The sequence below is a fragment of the Oncorhynchus mykiss genome, chromosome 30, assembly GCF_013265735.2.
Source record: "Oncorhynchus mykiss isolate Arlee chromosome 30, USDA_OmykA_1.1, whole genome shotgun sequence".
NCBI classification, from domain to species: domain Eukaryota; kingdom Metazoa; phylum Chordata; class Actinopteri; order Salmoniformes; family Salmonidae; genus Oncorhynchus; species Oncorhynchus mykiss.
In genome coordinates, this window is record NC_050570.1 from 43,665,156 (window position 1) to 43,685,981 (window position 20,826).

Sequence of the window (20,826 nt, forward strand, 5' to 3'; positions counted from 1 at the left end):
GCACCCCTGTATTTCTACTTGCACATTCATCTTCCACACATCAATCACTCTAGTGTCAAATTGGTATATTGTAATTACTTCGCCACCATGGCCTATTTTTTGCCTTACCTCCCTTTTCTTACCTCTTTTGCACACACTGTATATATATTTTCTTCAACTGTATTATTGACTGTATGTTTTGTTTATTCCATGTAAAACTCTGTGTTGTTGTATGTGTTGAACTGCTATGGTTTTTACTTGGCCAGGTTGCAGTTGTAAATGAGAACATGTACTCAACTTGCCTACCTGGCTAAATGAAGGTGAAACAAAATTTGCAAATCGTAGTCTGGCTTTTCTATGGCGGTTTTGGAGCGGTGGCTTCTTTCTTGCTGAGCGGCCTTTCAGGTTATGTCAATGTAGGACTTGTTTTACTGTGGGTATAGATACTTTTGGACCTGTTTCCTCCAGCATCTTCATAAGGTCCTTTTCTGTTGTTCTGGGATTGATTTTCACTTTTTGCACCAAAGTACAGTGCCTTGCGAAAGTATTCGGCCCCCTTGAACTTTGCGACCTTTTGCCACATTTCAGGCTTCAAACATAAATATATAAAACTGTATTTTTTGTGAAGAATCAACAACAAGTGGGACACAATCATGAAGTCGAACGACATTTATTGGATATTTCAAACTTTTTTAACAAATCAAAAACTGAAAAATTGGGCGTGCAAAATTATTCAGCCCCCTTAAGTTAATACTTTGTAGCGCCACCTTTTGCTGCGATTACAGCTGTAAATCGCTTGGGGTATGTCTCTATCAGTTTTGCACATCGAGAGACTGACATTTTTTCCCATTCCTCCTTGCAAAACAGCTCGAGCTCAGTGAGGTTGGATGGAGAGCATTTGTGAACAGCAGTTTTCAGTTCTTTCCACAGATTCTCGATTGGATTCAGGTCTGGACTTTGACTTGGCCATTCTAACACCTGGATATGTTTATTTTTAAACCATTCCATTGTAGATTTTGCTTTATGTTTTGGATCATTGTCTTGTTGGAAGACAAATCTCCGTCCCAGTCTCAGGTCTTTTGCAGACTCCATCAGGTTTTCTTCCAGAATGGTCCTGTATTTGGCTCCATCCATCTTCCCATCAATTTTAACCATCTTCACTGTCCCTGCTGAAGAAAAGCAGGCCCAAACCATGATGCTGCCACCACCATGTTTGACAGTGGGGATGGTGTGTTCAGCTGTGTTGCTTTTACGCCAAACATAACGTTTTGCATTGTTGCCAAAAAGTTCAATTTTGGTTTCATCTGACCAGAGCACCTTCTTCCACATGTTTGGTGTGTCTCCCAGGTGGCTTGTGGCAAACTTTAAACTACACTTTTTATGGATATCTTTAAGAAATGGCTTTCTTCTTGCCACTCTTCCATAAAGGCCAGATTTGTGCAATATACGACTGATTGTTGTCCTATGGACAGAGTCTCCCACCTCATCTGTAGATCTCTGCAGTTCATCCAGAGTGATCATGGGCCTCTTGGCTGCATCTCTGATCAGTCTTCTCCTTGTATGAGCTGAAAGTTTAGAGGGACGGCCAGGTCTTGGTAGATTTGCAGTGGTCTGATACTCCTTCCATTTCAATATTATCGCTTGCACAGTGCTCCTTGGGATGTTTAAGGCTTGGGAAATCTTTTTGTATCCAAATCCGGCTTTAAACTTCTTCACAACAGTATCTCGGACCTGCCTGGTGTGTTCCTTGTTCTTCATGATGCTCTCTGCGCTTTTAACGGACCTCTGAGACTATCACAGTGCAGGTGCATTTATACGGAGACTTGATTACACACAGGTCGATTGTATTTATCCTCATTAGTCATTTAGGTCAACATTGGATCATTCAGAGATCCTCACTGAACTTCTGGAGAGAGTTTGCTGCACTGAAAGTAAAGGGGCTGAATAATTTTGCACGCCCAATTTTTCAGTTTTGATTTGTTAAAAAAGTTTGAAATATCCAATAAATGTCGTTCCACTTCATGATTGTGTCCCACTTGTTGTTGATTCTTCACAAAAAAATACAGTTTTATATCTTTGTTTGAAGCCTGAAATGTGGCAAAAGGTCGCAAAGTTCAAGGGGGCCGAATACTTTCGCAAGGCACTGTAATTTCATCTCTAGGAGACAGAACGAGTCTCCTTCCTGAGTGGTATGATGGCTGCATGGTCCCATGGTGTTTATACTTGCATACTATTGTTTGTACGGATGAACGTGGTACCTTCAGGCGTTTGGAAATTGCTCCCAAGAATGAACCATACTTGTGGCGGTCTACAATTGTCTTGGCTGATTTCTTTTGATTAACCCATGATGTCAAGCAAAGAGCCAGTGAGATTGAAGGTAGGTCTTGAAATACATCCACAGGTACACCTCCGATTGACTCAAATTATGTCAATTAGCCTTTCAGACCCATCTAAAGCCATGACATCATTTTCTGGAATTTTCCAAGCTGTTTAAAGGCACAGTCAACTTAGTGTATGTAAACTTCCCATCCACTGGAATTGTGATACAGTGAATTATAAGTGAAATAATCTGTCGGTAAACAATTGTTAGAAAAATTACTTGTGTCATGCACAAAGTAGATGTCGTAACCGACTTGCCGGAACTATAGTTTGTTAAGAAGAAATTTGTGGAGTGGTTGAAAAAAAAGTTTTAATGACTCCAACCTAAGTGTATGTAAACTTCCGACTTCAACTGTAAATGATATGGTCATTATTTGAACTGGCTAGTCAGCTAAATTAACGAAGCTAGAAACTAACCAAAATACTGTTTAGAATGTTGCCTGGTTTTCAATGTTGACATACAGTACCAGTCAAAAGTTTGGACGAACCTACTCATTCAAGGGCTTTTCTTAATTTTCACTATTTTCTACATTGTAGAATGATAGTGAATATATAAACACTATGAAATAACACATGGAATCATATAGTAACCAAAAAAGTGTTAAGAAATTTAAATATTTTAGATTCTTCAAAGTAGCTACCCGTTGCCTTGATGACAGCTTTGCACACTCTTGGTATTCTCTCAACCAGGTTCATGAGGTGGAATTCATTTAAATTAACAGGTGTGCCTTGTTGAATTCCTTTCCTTCTTAATGCATTTGAGCCAATCCGTTGTGTTGTGACAAGGTAGGGCTGGTATACAAAAGATAGTACTGTTTGGTAAAAGACCAAGTCCATATTATGGCAAGAACAATTCAAATAAGCAAAGAGAAACAACAGTCCATTATTACTATCAGACATGAAGGTCAGTCAATTCAGAAAATTCAAGGCCTTTGGAAGTTTCTTCAAGTTCAGTCGTAAAAACCATCAAGCGCCATGATGGAGCTGGCTCTCATGAGGAAAGGAAGGAAAGGAAGACGCAGAGTTACCTCTTCTGCAGAGGATAAGTTCATTAGAGTTTACCAGCCTCAGAAATTGCAGCCCAAATAAATGCTTCAAAGAGTTCAAGTAACAGACACATCTCAACATCAACTGTTCAGAGAAGACTGTGTGAATCATGGCTTCTTGGTCGAATTGCTGCAAAGAAACCACTACTAAATGACACCAATAAGAAGAAGAGACTTGCTTGGGCCAAGAAACGCAAGCAATGGACATTAGACCGACCGGTGGAAATCTGTCCTTTTGTCTGATGAGTCCAAATGTCAGATTTGGTTCCAACCACTGTGTCTTTGTGAGACGTAGAGTAGGTAAACGGATGATCTCTGCATGTGTGGTTCCCACTGTGAAGCATGGAGGAGGAGGTGTGATGGCATGGGGGTGCTTTGCTGGTGACACGGTCTGTCATATATTTAGAATTCAAGGCACACTTAACCAGAATTGCTACTACAGCCTTCTGCAGTTATACACCATCCCACCTGGTTTGGGCTTAGTGGGTCTAGTGGGAATATTATTTGTTTTTCAACAGGACGATGACCCAACACAACTCCAGGTTGTGTAAGGGCTATCTATCCAAGAAGGAGAGTAATTGAGTGCTGCATCAGATGACCTGGCCTCCACAATCACCTGACCCTCAACCCAATTGAGATGGTTTGGGATTCGTTTTTTTATTTAACTTGTCAAGTCAGTTAAGAATAAATTCTTATTTACAATGACGGCCTACCACAGCCAAACCCGGACAACGCTGGGACAATTGTGCGCCGCCCTATGGGACTCCCAATCCCGGGCCGATGTGATACAGCCTGGACTTGAGCCAGGGTGTCTCTAGTGGCGCCTCAAGTACTGAGATGCAGCGCTGCGACATTCGGGAGCCCCAAACCAGCTTCACCTGGAATGCTTTTCCAACAGTCTTGAAGGAGATGGACCGCAGAGTGAAGGAAAAGCAGCCAACAAGTGCTCAGCATATGTGGGAACTCCTTCAAGACTGTTGGAAAAGCATTCAACTTGAAGCTGGTTGAGAGAATGCCAAGAGTCGGTGTGTCCAATCTTGACTGATACTATATACTACATTCATTTTTAAACTTATGGGTTAATTTGTGTGAAAATACACCAGTTATGCTATTTTAGACCACCTTGCTGCTGATGTCATGCTGCATGTCATTTTTGTGTTTATACTTTTTCACAACGACAATGACAAGGTTGATGTCGGACAACAATAGAATGTTCATGATGCCACTTCGACAACTGTATACAGAAATGTCGATAGCCGTAGTATACACTAGGCTTTAGTCTTGAAATCTTTGGTTGTTTAGTACACGTCTGCACTCACTCTGTTTAGCACATGGCCTCACATGTGAATCCTTAAAGAGATGGGTGGAGCTAAGGCTTAAGGGGGTGTGAACGATGCTGAACTTGTGCACACAAAGTAGAGCTCTACAGTAGATGTACCAAAACATTGAAGCATTTTTTTACCAAAAGCAGAAATGCTTTCCCATTGTTGCTCATCTGTAGTGTATGATACACCATTTCTAGCTCTGAGTCTCTACTTTTATCCAATGTAAAAAACACCATTTCAGATGTTGGTACATGGTACATTTTCCATCTCTTAGCTATCATACTCTAATGCCACTGATTTCAAAACTTGATCCTCCAGAAAGTATAGCTCCACCACAGAATACATAAAAAACAGCCGCGTTCGACAGGATTTCAGTCCACAGCCCTGCTCACCCCTAACTCCAACCTCAACCATTATCATAACCCTATCTCTGGGGTTAGGGTTAAGCCAAGATGGGAAACGAAGCTCGGTCACGTACACCGATTTGCAGAAGTTATATAGAATGAGCCATGACTAGAATGCAGTACATACATATAAAGTAGTTGAAACAGTATGTAAACATTATTAAAGTGACAGTGTTCAATAACTCTTTGTAAATAGTGCAGCAGTCTCTAAGGTGCAGGGTAGAGCACCGAATGGTAGCTGGCGAGAACAGTGACGAAGGTTCAGACTGTTTGTCAGTCTCTCTGTCCCAGTTTTGATGCACCTGTACTGTCTCCGCCTTCTAGATAGTAGGGTAGCAGGGTCAACAAGTCAGCTACAGTCAGAGACAGCGGAACGATTTTTGACAGATTTGCAGGAATATTTAGATATGTTTCTGCTTATAATATCCAACATTTTAGTAGGCTATTAGTCAACCTATCTATAATTAGATACATATAGCTTCTCTTCTGTCATTATATGTTGCCCTAGAAGACAAAATAAATCCTTGCTCACCAAAATAATGTCACAAAATCGATAGAATGAATGCTTTAGTGTAGTTGACATCTGTAAAGGTCTGTCATCTCTGCTTCTTTTGGGCAGCAAATTTCCAAGTGACATCAGTTTGACGGGTTGTGAAGGACCCAACATGTTTCGGATGGTTTTAGTTTGGCTTGGATGCATATTTTATGTGGTTGATATGCTATCAGCTTTTATGATGCTGATAAAGACAGATACTGTCTGTAGAGGTGCTAACTGCGCATTCACATTCTCCCAAGATGCTGAAAGAAAGAAATCATATTTCTCCACTCCTGTTCCTGAGTAAAAATGTAGCCCACATTTGGCATATCATTTTACTGCAAGAAATGCTTAATTCTGCAGGAGTTAATATTAAGGCTTTGTAAGAGGTTATGGACCTACAGTCAAGTGTCCAGATTTCAGTTTCCATTAAACCCATCAGAACACTAGGCCACAGTTCCCTTGACAGTCCTCGTTTTGGGACTGTCGAATTTGTATAGCCCCCACAATCATCACACATAACTTAGCTGGCACTGCTATCCTCCTCTTTTACCACTTCACCAAATCTTTCCCAAACATTACTTTTCTGGCATTCCCTTCTCTTTATTTTGGACTCTCTCGCAGCTTTTCTCGCATTGAATTAAACTCTGACATTGTCTATTTTGCCTCTGTTGATCAATGTTAACTTTTTCTGCCCATTCCCAAAAGCATTTGGCGATTTGGCGTGTAGGCGATTTGGCGTGTAGGCTATTTGGCGTGTAGGCTATTGGGTGTGTAGGCTATTTGGCGTGTAGGCGATTTGGCGTGTAGACTATTTGGCGTGTAGGCGATTTGGCGTGTAGGTGATTTGGCGTGTAGGCTATTTGGCGTGTAGGCTATTTGGCGTGTAGGCGATTTGGCGTGTAGGCGATTAGGCGTGTAGGCGATTAGGCGTGTAGGCTATTTGGCGTGTAGGCTATTTGGCGTGTAGGCTATTTGGCGTGTGTACAGTAAAGCTCTAAAGCTGAAGTTTACGCACTAATGCCAGATATCCTAAAATGTAGCCTATAGATCTAAATTGCACAAGAATTATACATTTAAGTATTTTTTAAGGTATGGTTTGCTCTTTATTCATCCACACAATATTTCATGACCCTAAACCGGCCGGGCCCGCGGTTATAACATGGGGTCTGGTGTGGTGGAGTTTCCCCCCCCCCTACCTACACCATTTGGTGTCGGTCTGTCAGGAAGTCCAGGACACAGTTGCACAGGGAGGGGTTCAGACCCAGGGCCCTGAACATAGTGATGAGCTTGGAGAGCGCTCTGGTGTTGGATAACAGGCTGCATCACAATAGTTTCTCTGTACCATTGTCATTATCAATAAAACCCAACCTGAAAACCTGCAGTACAAATAAATGGACATTTAATCTACAATATTTTACATTAGGTATGTTTGAGGTCTAAAGCCTACTTTGGAACCAACAGCAGAACGAATCCAAATACATTTGTGTTTTAATTAGATTTTTTATTGAACCTTTATTTAGCTAGGCAAGTTAGTTAAGAACAAATTCTTATTTACAATGACGGCCTACCCCGGCCAAACCCTAACCTGGACGACGCTGGGCCAATTGTGCGCCACCCTATGGGGCTCCCAATCACGACCGGTTGTGATACAACCTGGAATCAAACCAGAGTCTGTAGTGACACCTCTAGCACTGAGAAGAAATGCCTTAGACCGCTGTGCCACTCTGGAGCCCTGTCCTTCACATGATTTCTGTGTATTCTCTTCCTCTATACAATAATTTTTTATGTATACCTTAATTAACATGTATTATGCTAAATCATCATCGTTCTTCAAGTGCAGAAGTAGATACAAAGCCTTTATATTTGTTCTGTCTCACTATGTTTTTGTGATTACTTTTTGATGTCGATACCAGATGACTCTGTTGATAGTGTGTGGACTCAGTTCTGTATTACCACCAGCCAGCGAAGCGAAGGTAAATAGCAAACACTGATATGATTGTAATGAACTGAAACCAATTTTACCAAGGCTGATACCATGAAAACAAATGTCAGAGACCTGCATTCAGACAGACGGTTGCAAAATATTGGTCATTCGAGGCACAGATGGGCAGTATTTCTGTTGCATGTATTTGAAGCATGTATTTCTATTACTTCTGAGTATTTTGTATTATACTCGGCTAAACTACACTCCAATGTATTGTTGGGTTCTAGCTTGAAATATACTTGTTACCATACTATAACTTATTGATTACTTTACATGTATAAGGAATGTAACAGTACCAGTCAAAAGTTTGGACACACGTACTCATTCCAGGGTTTTCCTTTATTTTTACTATTTTCTACATTGTATAATAATAGTGAAGACATCAAAACTATGAAATACAGACCAAAGGACAGATGTCCACCGGTCTAAGAAATTCCACAAATGAACTTTTAACAAGGCACACCTGTTAATTGAAATGCATTCCAGGTGACTACCTCATGAAGCTGGTTGAGAGAATGCCAAGAGTCTGCAAAGCTTTCATCAAGGCAAAGGGTGGCTATTTTGAAGAATCTCAAATATAAAATATATTTTGATTTGTTTAACACTTTTTTGTTACAAAATTATTCCGTATGTGTTATTTCAAAGTTTTCATGTCTTCACTATTATTCTACAATGTAAAAAATTTGAAAAAATAAAATAACGCGTGAATGAGTAGGTGTTCCAAACGTTTGACTGGTGCTGTATATGTTGGGATCAATGGAGGGTGGATAAGAACTAGGTGTATGGAAAGTTACTTAGTGAGACAAGGGGGAGTGCAGATCGTTCACATTCTGTCAAAACACGTTATTGTTAAATGTCATGGATCCTAAGGAGGGAGGCAAAGGGCAACAGTCTGGTTTCAGTCACTGATAAGGTAAAACAGCCATGGATTAGGGAGGAGATTAGGCACGAGGTCAGGTTGTGTGATAAGAGTGTCTGCTAAATAAATTAAATGTGTACAGTTGAAGTCAGAAGTTTATACATACACTTGGAGTCACTAAAACTTGTTTTTTAACCACTCCACAAATTTATGTTAACAAACTATAGTTTTGGCAAATCGGCTAGGACATCTACTTTATGCATGACACAAGTAATTTTTCCAACAATTGTTTACAGACAGATTATTTCACTTATCATTCACTGTATCACAATTCCAGTGGGTCAGAAGTTTACATACACCAAATTGACTGTGCCTTTAAACAGCTTGGAAAAATCCAGAAAATGATGTAATGGCTTTAGAAGGTTCTGATGGGTTTATTGGCATCATTTGAGTCAATTGGAGGTGTACCTGTGGATGTACACTGCTCAAAAAAAATTAAGGGAACACTTAAACAACACAATGTAACTCCAAGTCAATCACACTTCTGTGAAATCAAACTGTCCACTTAGGAAGCAACACTGATTGACAATACATTTCACATGCTGTTGTGCAAATGGAATAGACAACAGGTGGAAATTATAGGCAATTAGCAAGACACCCCCAATAAAGGAGTGGTTCTGCAGGTGGTGACCACAGACCACTTCTCAGTTCCTATGCATCCTGGCTGATGTTTTGGTCACTTTTGAATGCTGCCGGTGCTTTCACTCTAGTGGTAGCATGAGACGGAGTCTACAACGCACACAAGTGGCTCAGGTAGTGCAGCTAATCCAGGATGGTACATCAATGCGAGCTGTGGCAAGAAGGTTTGCTGTGTCTGTCAGCGTAGTGTCCAGAGCATGGAGGCGCTACCAGGAGACAGGCCAGTACATCAGGAGATGTGGAGGAGGCCGTAGGATGGCAACAACCCAGCAGCAGGACCGCTACCTCCGCCTTTGTGCAAGGAGGAGGAGGAGGAGCACTGCCAGAGCCTTGCAAACTGACCTCCAGCAGGCCACAAATGTGCATGTGTCTGCTCAAACGGTCAGAAACAGACTCCACGAGGGTGTTATGAGGGCCCGACGTGCACAGGTGGGGGTTGTGCTTACAGCCCAACACCGTGCAGGACGTTTGGCATTTGCCAGAGAACACCAAGATTGGCAAATTCGCCACTGGCGCCCTGTGCTCTTCACAGATGAAAGCAGGTTCACACTGAACACGTGACAGATGCAATGTCCTTTTGCTTTAGTCCAGGTCTGGGAGGAGATCCCCCAGCATACCATCCGCCACCTCATCAGGAGCATGCCCAGGCGTTGTAGGGAGGTCATACAGGCACATGGAGGCCACACACACTACTGAGCCTCATTTTGACTTGTTTTAAGGACATTGCATCAAAGTTGGATCAGCCTGTAGGGTGGTTTTCCACTTTAATTTTGAGTGTGACTCCAAATCCAGACCTCCATGGGTTGATACATTTGATTTCCATTGATAATTTTTGTGTGATTTTGTTGTCAGCACATTCAACTATGTAAAGAAAAAAGTATTTAATAAGAATATTTAATTAATTCAGATCTAGGATGTGTTATTTTAGTGTTCCCTTTATTTTTTTGAGCAGTGTATTTCAAGGCCTACCTTCAAACTCAGTGGCTCTTTGCTTGACATCATGGGAAAATCAAAAGAAATCTGCCAAGACCTCAGAATAAAAATTGTAAATTCTGGTTGATCTTTGGGAGCAATTTCCAAATGCCTGTACAAACAATAGTACGCAAGTATAAACACCATGGGACCACACAGCCGTCATACCGCTCGGGAAAAAGATTTGTTCTATCTCCTAGAGATGAACGTACTTTGGTGCGAAAAGTGCAAATCAATCCCAGAACAACAGCAAAGGACCTTGTGAAGATGCTGGAGGAAACAGGTACAAAAGTATCTATATCCCCAGTAAAACGGGTCCTATATTGACATAACCTGAAAGGCCGCTCAACAAGGAAGAAGCCACTGCTACAAAATGGGAACTACAAATGTGGCTCATGTGCACTGTGCAATAGCATTATAAAAACATCCTTCTTCAGACACCCACATACAGTTCGAAGAATTCCTGTTAGGGGTATCATCACATGCAAGACCATGGGAGTAATCTCATCACCTGTTCATGTGGAAAAGACGAAAAGACAATTAAAACAATTCATAGCTAGACACTGCAGTTCAATCAGGTGTCAAATAGTTGAAGCTAACCATCCAATCTCCTCCCTCAAATACACAGGCATTGAGCATGTTGCTCTGCCAAGGACAGGAAGTAACATTCAGATCCTAATACTACAAAGGTGAGGCTTACTGGATATCCTACCTAAAAACATTGACCCCTAGTGGTCTGAATATTGACTTTGACCTCATGACCAACTTATTATGAACAATTCTTTCTTTCTTTTATTAAAAAGTCTTATGAATTGATATATTATTTCTAAAGCTTATTAGCAGACACCTGATATGTTCCCCCTGTTCATGATGCTTATTATGCTTATGATGTTTGAACCAAAAGATTACATGTGACGAATATGAAATTACAGTGCCTTGCGAAAGTATTCGGCCCCCTTGAACTTTGCGACCTTTTGCCACATTTCAGGCTTCAAACATAAAGATATAAAACTGTATTTTTTTGTGAAGAATCAACAACAAGTGGGACACAATCATGAAGTGGAACGACATTTATTGGATATTTCAAACTTTTTTAACAAATCAAAAACTGAAAAATTGGGCGTGCATAATTATTCAGCCCCTTTACTTTCAGTGCAGCAAACTCTCTCCAGAAGTTCAGTGAGGATCTCTGAATGATCCAATGTTGACCTAAATGACTAATGATGATAAATACAATCCACCTGTGTGTAATCAAGTCTCCGTATAAATGCACCTGCACTGTGATAGTCTCAGAGGTCCGTTAAAAGTGCAGAGCGCATCATGAAGAACAAGGAACACACCAGGCAGGTCCGAGATACTGTTGTGAAGAAGTTTAAAGCCGGATTTGGATACAAAAAGATTTCCCAAGCTTTAAACATCCCAAGGAGCACTGTGCAAGCGATAATATTGAAATGGAAGGAGTATCAGACCACTGCAAATCTACCAAGACTTGGCCGTCCCTCTAAACTTTCAGCTCATACAAGGAGAAGACTGATCAGAGATGCAGCCAAGAGGCCCATGATCACTCTGGATGAACTGCAGAGATCTACAGCTGAGGTGGGAGACTCTGTCCATAGGACAACAATCAGTCGTATATTGCACAAATCTGGCCTTTATGGAAGAGTGGCAAGAAGAAAGCCATTTCTTAAAGATATCCATAAAAAGTGTTGTTTAAAGTTTGCCACAAGCCACCTGGGAGACACACATGGGAGACACACCAAACATGTGGAACATGTGCTCTGGTCAGATGAAACCAAAAATGAACTTTTTGGCAACAATGCAAAACGTTATGTTTGGCATAAAAGCAACACAGCTCATCACCGTGAACACACCATCCCACTGTCAAACATGGTGGTGGCAGCATCATGGTTTGGGCCTGCTTTTCTTCAGCAGGGACAGGGAAGATGGATGGAGCCAAATACAGGACCATTCTGGAAGAAAACCTGATGGAGTCTGCAAAAGACTGGGACGGAGATTTGTCTTCCAACAAGACAATGATCCAAAACATAAAGCAAAATCTACAATGGAATGGTTCAAAAATAAACATATCCAGGTGTTAGAATGGCCAAGTCAAAGTCCAGACCTGAATCCAATCGAGAATCTGTGGAAAGAACTGAAAACTGCTGTTCACAAATGCTCTCCATCCAACCTCACTGAGCTCGAGCTGTTTTGCAAGGAGGAATGGGAAAAAATGTCAGTCTCTCGATGTGCAAAACTGATAGAGACATACCCCAAGCGACTTACAGCTGTAATCGCAGCAAAAGGTGGCGCTACAAAGTATTAACTTAAGGGGGCTGAATAATTTTGCACGCCCAATTTTTCAGTTTTTCATTTGTTAAAAAAGTTAGAAATATCCAATAAATGTCGTTCCACTTCATGATTGTGTCCCACTTGTTGTTGATTCTTCACAAAAAAATACAGTTTTATATCTTTATGTTTGAAGCCTGAAATGTGGCAAAAGGTCGCAAAGTTCAAGGGGGCCGAATACTTTCGCAAGGCACTGTATATAGAAAAAAATTCAATATGTGAAATTCAATTAAACAATCATTTATGTTGATGCTAATATTATGTACAATATTCAATTATGTTTCTATATGATTACAATAGCCTAATATTTAATTTCCCAAAATCTATTGTTTTTTAACAGTGTCACTAATTCATTCTAATTAACTTAATCATTAATACACACCCCTAATATTGTCATTTGTTTGCACTAATTACAGTCTGTCTACATAACCTTGTTCAAGAATTCATGAAATTGCCCTGAAGAAGGTACAGTTATGCCGAAACATTGGTAAATACCCAATAAATTACTGGGAGTTTATATATGGAGTGTGCAACTCTCTTTATTTTGATAGTTTATTCGCCGTAAGTCAGCACCTCCACACAAACACATTTTTCTGGGTGTGCGCCAACTCATGTTTTTTATGAGTCTGTAATGCTAACATGTTTCAAGCAGACCACAATAGTCCCTGTGTCCAAGAACACTAAGGTAATCTGCCTAAATGACTACCGACCCATAGCACTCACGTCTGTAGCCATGAAGTGCTTTGAAAGGCTGGTCATGTCTCACATCAACACCATTATCCCAGAAACCCTAGACCCACTCCAATTTGCATACTTCCCTAACAATATCAACAGATGATGCAATCTCTATTGCACTCTACACTGCCCTTTCCCACCTGGACAAAAGGAACACCTATTTGAGAGTGCTATTCATTGACTACAGCTCAGCGTTCAACACCATAGTGCCCTCAAGCTCATCACTAAGCTAAGGACCCTGGGACTAAACACCTCCCTCTGCAACTGGATCCTGGACTTACTGACGGGCCGCCCCCAGGTGGTGAGGGTAGGTAGCAGCACATCTGCCACGCTGATGCTCAACACTGGAGCTCCCCAGGGGTGCGTGCTCAGTACCCTCCTGTACTCCCTGTTCACCCATGACTGCATGACCAGCCATGACTCCAACACCATCATTAAGTTTGCAGACGACACAACAGTGGTAGGCCTGATCACCGACAACGACGAGACAGCCTATAGGGAGGAGGTCGGAGACCTGGCCAGGTGGTGCTAGAATAACAACCTATCCCTCAACGTAACCAAGACTAAGGAGAGGATTGTGGATGACAGGAAAAGGAGGACCGAGCACACCCCCATTCTCATCGATGGGGCTGTAGTGGAGCAGGTTGAGAGCTTCAAGTTCCTTGGTGTCCACATCAACAACAAACTAGAATGGTCAAAACAAACCAAGACAGTCGTGAAGGGGGCACGACAAAACCTTTCCCCCCTCAGGTACCGGAGTGCCAAGTCTAGGACAAAAAAAGCTTCTCAACAGTTTTTACCCCCAAGACATAAGACTCCTGAACAGGTAATCAAATGGCTACCCGGACTATTTGCATCGTGTGCCCCCCCAGCCCCTCTTTTACACTGATGCTACTCTCTGTTCATCATATACAGTATGCATGGTCACTTTAATCATATCTACATGTACATACTACCTCAATCAGCCGGACTAACCGGTGTCTGTATGTAGCCTCGCTACTGTATATACAGTGCCTTGCGAAAGTATTCGGCCCCCTTGAACTTTGCGACCTTTTGCCACATTTCAGGCTTCAAACATAAAGATATAAAACTGTATTTTTTTGTGAAGAATCAACAACAAGTGGTGCACAATCATAAAGTGGAACGACATTTATTGGATATTTCAAACTTTTTTAACAAATCAAAAACTGAAAAATAAGGGCGTGCAAAATTATTCAGCCCCCTTAACTTAATACTTTGTAGCGCCACCTTTTGCTGCGATTACAGCTGTAAGTCGCTTGGGGTATGTCTCTATCAGTTTTGCACATCGAGAGACTGACATTTTTTCCCATTCCTCCTTGCAAAACAGCTCGAGCTCAGTGAGGTTGGATGGAGAGCATTTGTGAACAGCAGTTTTCAGTTCTTTCCAGATTCTCGATTGGATTCAGGTCTGGACTTTGACTTGGCCATTCTAACACCTGGATATGTTTATTTTTGAACCATTCCATTGTAGATTTTGCTTTATGTTTTGGATCATTGTCTTGTTGGAAGACAAATCTCCGTCCCAGTCTCAGGTCATTTGCAGACTCCATCAGGTTTTCTTCCAGAATGGTCCTGTATTTGGCTCCATCCATCTTCCCATCAATTTTAACCATCTTCCCTGTCCCTGCTGAAGAAAAGCAGGCCCAAACCATGATGCTGCCACCACCATGTTTGACAGTGGGGATGGTGTGTTCAAGGTGATGAGCTGTGTTGCTTTTACGCCAAGCATAACGTTTTGCATTGTTGCCAAAAAGTTCAATTTTGGTTTCATCTGACCAGAGCACCTTCTTCCACGTTTGCTGTGTCTCCCAGGTGGCTTGTGGCAAACTTTAAACGACACTTTTTATTGTTATCTTTAAGAAATGGCTTTCTTCTTGCCACTCTTCCATAAAGGCCAGATTTGTGCAATATACGACTGATTGTTGTCCTATGGACAGAGTCTCCCACCTCAGCTGTAGATCTCTGCAGTTCATCCAGAGTGATCATGGGCCTCTTGGCTGCATCTCTGATCAGTCTTCTCCTTGTATGAGCTGAAAGTTTAGAGGGACGGCCAAGTCTTGGTAGATTTGCAGTGGTCTGATACTCCTTCCATTTCAATATTATCGCTTGCACCGTGCTCCTTGGGATGTTTAAAGCTTGGGAAATCTTTTTGTATCCAAATCCGGCTTTAAACTTCTTCACAACAGTATCTCGGACCTGCCTGGTGTGTTCCTTGTTCTTCACGATGCTCTCTGCGCTTTTAACGGACCTCTGAGACTATCACAGTGCAGGTGCATTTATACGGAGACTTGATTACACACAGGTGGATTGTATTTATCATCATTAGTCATTTAGGTCAACATTGGATCATTCAGAGATCCTCACTGAACTTCTGGAGAGAGTTTGCTGCACTGAAAGTAAAGGGGCTGAATAATTTTGCACGCCCAATTTTTCAGTTTTTGATTTGTTAAAAAAGTTTGAAATATCCAATAAATGTCGTTCCACTTCATGATTGTGTCCCACTTGCTGTTGATTCTTCACAAAAAAATACAGTTTTATATCTTTATGTTTGAAGCCTGAAATGTGGCAAAAGGTCGCAAAGTTCAAGGGGGCCGAATGCTTTCGCAAGGAACTTTTTACTGTTGTTTTATTTCTTTGCTTACTATTGTTTGCACTATCGCTTAGAGCCTGTAAGCATTTTACTGTTAGTCCTATACCTTTTATATTCGGCGCACGTGACAAATACACTTTGATTTGTTTATATGAATGTGGTACCTTCAGGCGTTTGGAAATTGCTCACAAGGATGAACCAGACTTGTGGTCTACCATTTTTGTTCTGAGGTCTTGGCTGATTTCTTTTGATTTTTAACAATGATGTCAAGCAAAGAGGCACTGAGTTTGAAGGTAGGCCTTGAAATACATCCACAGGTACACCTCCAATTGACTCAAATTATGTCAATTAGCCTATCAGAAGCTTCTACAGCCATTACATAATTTTCTGGAATTTTCCAATCTGTTTAAAGGCACAGTCAACTTAGTGTATGTAAACTTCTGACCCACTGGAATTGTGATCCAGTGAATTATAAGAGAAATAATCTGTCTGTAAACAATTGTTGGAAAATTGACTTGTGTCATGCACAAAGTAGATGTCCTAACCGACTTGCCAAAACTAGTTTGTTAACAAGACATTTGTGGAATGGTTGAAAAACGAGTTTTAATGACTTCAACCTAAGTATATGTAAACTTCCGACTTCAACTGTATATGTACATATCTACCTCAAATGACCGTGTACCCCTGCACATCGACTCAGTACTGGAACCCTGTGTACATAGCCAAGTTATCGTACCCTGTGTACATAGCCAAGTTATCGTGTATTTATTCCTTGTGTTATTATTTTTCTATTATTTACAACAAAAAATTCTCTCTGCATTGTTGGGAAGGGCCCGTAAGTAAGCACTTCACTGTTAGTCTACACCTGTTGTTTACGAAGAAGCATGTGACAAATATTTGAAAGAGGTCACACAAGGATCCTTTCGAGTTAAACATGAGTTGGTCCAGGTTGTCGATGTTGACCTATCCAGGACCAGATACAGGATCAGCTTACACTTCCCAAATCCCATCAGGCGAGGGAAATGCAAAACAGGCCTTAGACCAGTCTAAAATAAATATGAAATCATGTCATTTAACAACAGCTCATGTTCTGTTCTCTCTGGTTATGCAAAATATTATCCTACTCGTAGTCAGAGCCATATATTGAGTTTGACTAATTTATAGAATTTTGGTTATTATTCTAATTCTAGACATTCAGTTACATAGTGAATACATTCTTCCCATATTATGTTAATGATGAGCTAACATGGCTGCCACAGAATGCTGTCATGTAAACACAATGCAGAAACCTCAATGTCCTAACTCTAAATACTTGGTTCTGCTCCTAGTACTGTAAAGTACAAACCGTTTGGCAGATACTAGTGGTCTGCATTGCAGTTCACTCAAGTGGATCAGTTTAAAACTGCAATGCCATCGCAGTACCATCTGGAGAGGGATTGCTACATTTAGTTAATTTGACCTAGTTGACATAAAAAATAAATAATTATCCAATCATTTTATTCAGGATTTTAATATAAACAGTTAATTGTACAATCATTTACACACAGTAAGATTTTATTTTCATATCATTCCAAAATGTTCTGTACATGTCACTGCTTCTCCTTGAAAACATAGAAAAAATAAATTGTCAGGCATTATTTAGTCATGGCACATTTTGATCCTGCACATGTGTAATTGTGTGTGGAAGTGACAAGAGCATTAATATGATATTTATATATGTGATATACACAAATATAATGGCACATTCTGATCCAGTGTTGGGATGTAGCCATCTTTGTGGTTGTACATGGGTGTGATACACATACGCGTCACCTGTATATGCATCTGTGTGACAAATGTAGCTATACATTATCAATGACGAATACATCAGTAAATCTTCTAAAAAATAACATGACAGAGGTTCATGAAGAGGTATCCTGCCAGCCTACACACAAAGCATTTTGTGGCCATCTATGTGCACAGAAGAAGGAGCAGCAATCAGATATAAACAAACACAACCCATGGCAAGACTTTAACCAAGGACGATACAGACACCTAAAACTCCACCTCGGGGCTAGAGACCTTAACATGTAGCGAGCTGTGTCAAAACGAAGCAGACCATTGGCAAGACAGCATGACTAGGATCCCTTTACCCCCTAAAACCCTCAATATCACCACAACCACCACTACTATACTGAACCCCCCACCTGACCCTCACCCATTTGTCAAACAATTACACTTCAATAAATTTGACGTGACATTGAACAAAAACCTTCAGCAAGGGCAAATATAATATATAAATCATTACATCGACGCCTCTGTAGACGAGCCGAGTCAGTTTTAAAAGTGCCGTCTCTGTTTAAGCCATACCAACTATAGCCTTACACACGTACACATTTCAGTACACTACTAAACAGACATTGTACATATAATACATAGCGAAGGTGTTTTTCTTCATACTGCCCCATAGCCATGTTAAATGGTTAAGAACCACCTACACATTAGATTGGGATATCACCGTAGTTTCTGATACACTTTATAGCTTATTTATTTATTAGGATTTCATGTTGTGTTTTCCTCCACGAACGTGCAGTGGTCTTTTCCAGTTTTTCACATCGAAAAGCAAAATGTCAACTAAATCTAGATGACTTTTCTGTAGGCTGTTGGTCAGAAAGAAACACATTTCCGACCCCCCCCCCCCCCCATAACATAGCAATGTTTGATATTTTGAGATCAAAAAAATTAATAAAACATGCTAACGGGTGGGCAGTGGTAAAAACGCATGAGTTGTTCACAAACACGGGAACATGCATCTACAACGGAATAGAACATGATCAAATGAATGTTTTAGGCCACATGTCATACGATACACAGGTAGCCCATCCAGCCAGCGTTGTGCTGCTCCATAGTACATCTACAGTACAGTACTTTTATCTGCCCTGCATACTGGGGTAGTGTCATGACTAAAAACATCTAACTTTGGTATTTCATTTAGAAAAAGTTATATACATTGACAACAATGTTCAATTCAATAATCTACAAGGGTAGTAAAAGATTAGACAGAAAATAGAAATAAACATCTCTAAATGTAATACTTTCTTTTTAAAACAATAAAATACATAGAATGCTTTGTTCTCAACCTGCGCTGCAGCACTAGCATGCTCTGTCAAACTCAATTTTCAGGTTATCAGAGTGAGTAAGCATTTCACTGTTATTCTACTCCTGCTGTTTACTAAACTTTTGACAAATAACATTTGATTTGAGTTTCAAACTAAACCTAAACTTCCCTAAATCAAGTGATACAATTTTTCACCGATATCTGCCACTATTTTAAATGGGAGTTCTATTCTCCCCATGTCATGCAATCAATAGTTGCTAATTATACATGATCCCATGTGCTTTGGGTGTTGGACTATCATCAACAAAGAGATGGCCAAAATACAAAATTCGATTAAATTAAAAACTAAATCAGCTGGGGATGGTTGGGTTCATGCAGAATTCAAGCAAGAGCTTTGCCCCAGTAGAGACAAGAAGTTCAACATTTTGGTGAAACCATGAATATCGTCCACATACAGTTATATCATGAATCATCCAGCCAATCAAAGGGGATGTGTTGCATCCCTCTCACTGCAGCGATGAGTACAGAACACAACTATCTCCTGTCTTAGAATGCATAATACGTTAATACTCCAGTATTATCCTGCTGGGACGTTGGGAGATGAGATGAGACCATCCAGTCCGGACCAGAGCAGATTAGTCCAGTCCATGGCACTGAGGGTCTGGCTGGCTGTGTCGTCAGGAGGAGGGCAGTCTGTCTGAGCAAGGCACTATGGGACAGAGCCCTGGCTACACACTCGAGTCCTGATGCTGCACTTCCCCCATCCAGCCAGCTGGGGTCAGTGAACACCACATATCACAATGATAACAGGCATACAATCAGATCATTAACTTTAAAGGCTGAACATTTGATTTGCAAGAGGATGGTTGTTTGTTGACAACTTCTAAGCTACATCTACCCTAAAATATGATTTGCTAGGATGCCAAGAGCACTTGCACTTCAGTCAGAAACAGGTTGGAAGCTCCTTCCATCACCCAACCCCCGATACACGTGCCTCCCTGAGAAGTTCAAATCTAGTCCTTTGACCAGCGGAGGCATGCAGTGTCCAGACAGACCCATTCCATGGCATTGATATAACAATAAGGTAATTTCTTGATATTCACAGTAGAAAAAAAAATACATACAACATTAAGGGAAAACAACAGAACAGAGAAATAAAAACACTTCTGGAGGATACATTAAACGGCCTTGAGACTAAATGCTGTCCGTATTTGACTGAGAAGAACAAGGACTCTGGGAGATATATATATACACACACTAGACACACTCCTGTGTTCCAACGGCATGCCGTCTTAGCTAATCCAAGTTTATCATTTTAAAAGGCTAATTGATCATTAGAAAACCCTTTCGCAATTATGTAGCACAGCTGAAATCTGTTGTGCTCATTAAAGAAGCAATAAAACTGGCCTTCTTTCGACTAGTTGTCCTCTTGCTCAGGGCCTCCCACTCCTCTTTTCTATTCTGGTTAGAGTCCGTTTGCGCTGTTCTGTGAAGGGATTAGTACACAGCTTTGTAAGAGATCTTCAGTTTCTTGGCAATTTCTAACATGGAATAGCCTTCATTTCTCAGAACAAGAATAGACTGATGAGTTTCAGAAGAAAGTTCTTTGTTTCTGGCCATTTTTGAGCCTGTAATCGAACACACCTATGGCCTATTTTAGACTAGTTGAGTATCTGGAGCATCATTATTTAATGATGCTCCAGATACTCAACTAGTCTAAAATAGGCCAGTTTTATTGCTTCCTTAAACAGAACAACAGTTTTCAGCTGTGCTAACATAATTGCAAAAAGGGTTTTCTAATGATCAATTAGCCTTTTATAATGATAGACTTGGATTAGCTAACAAAACGTGC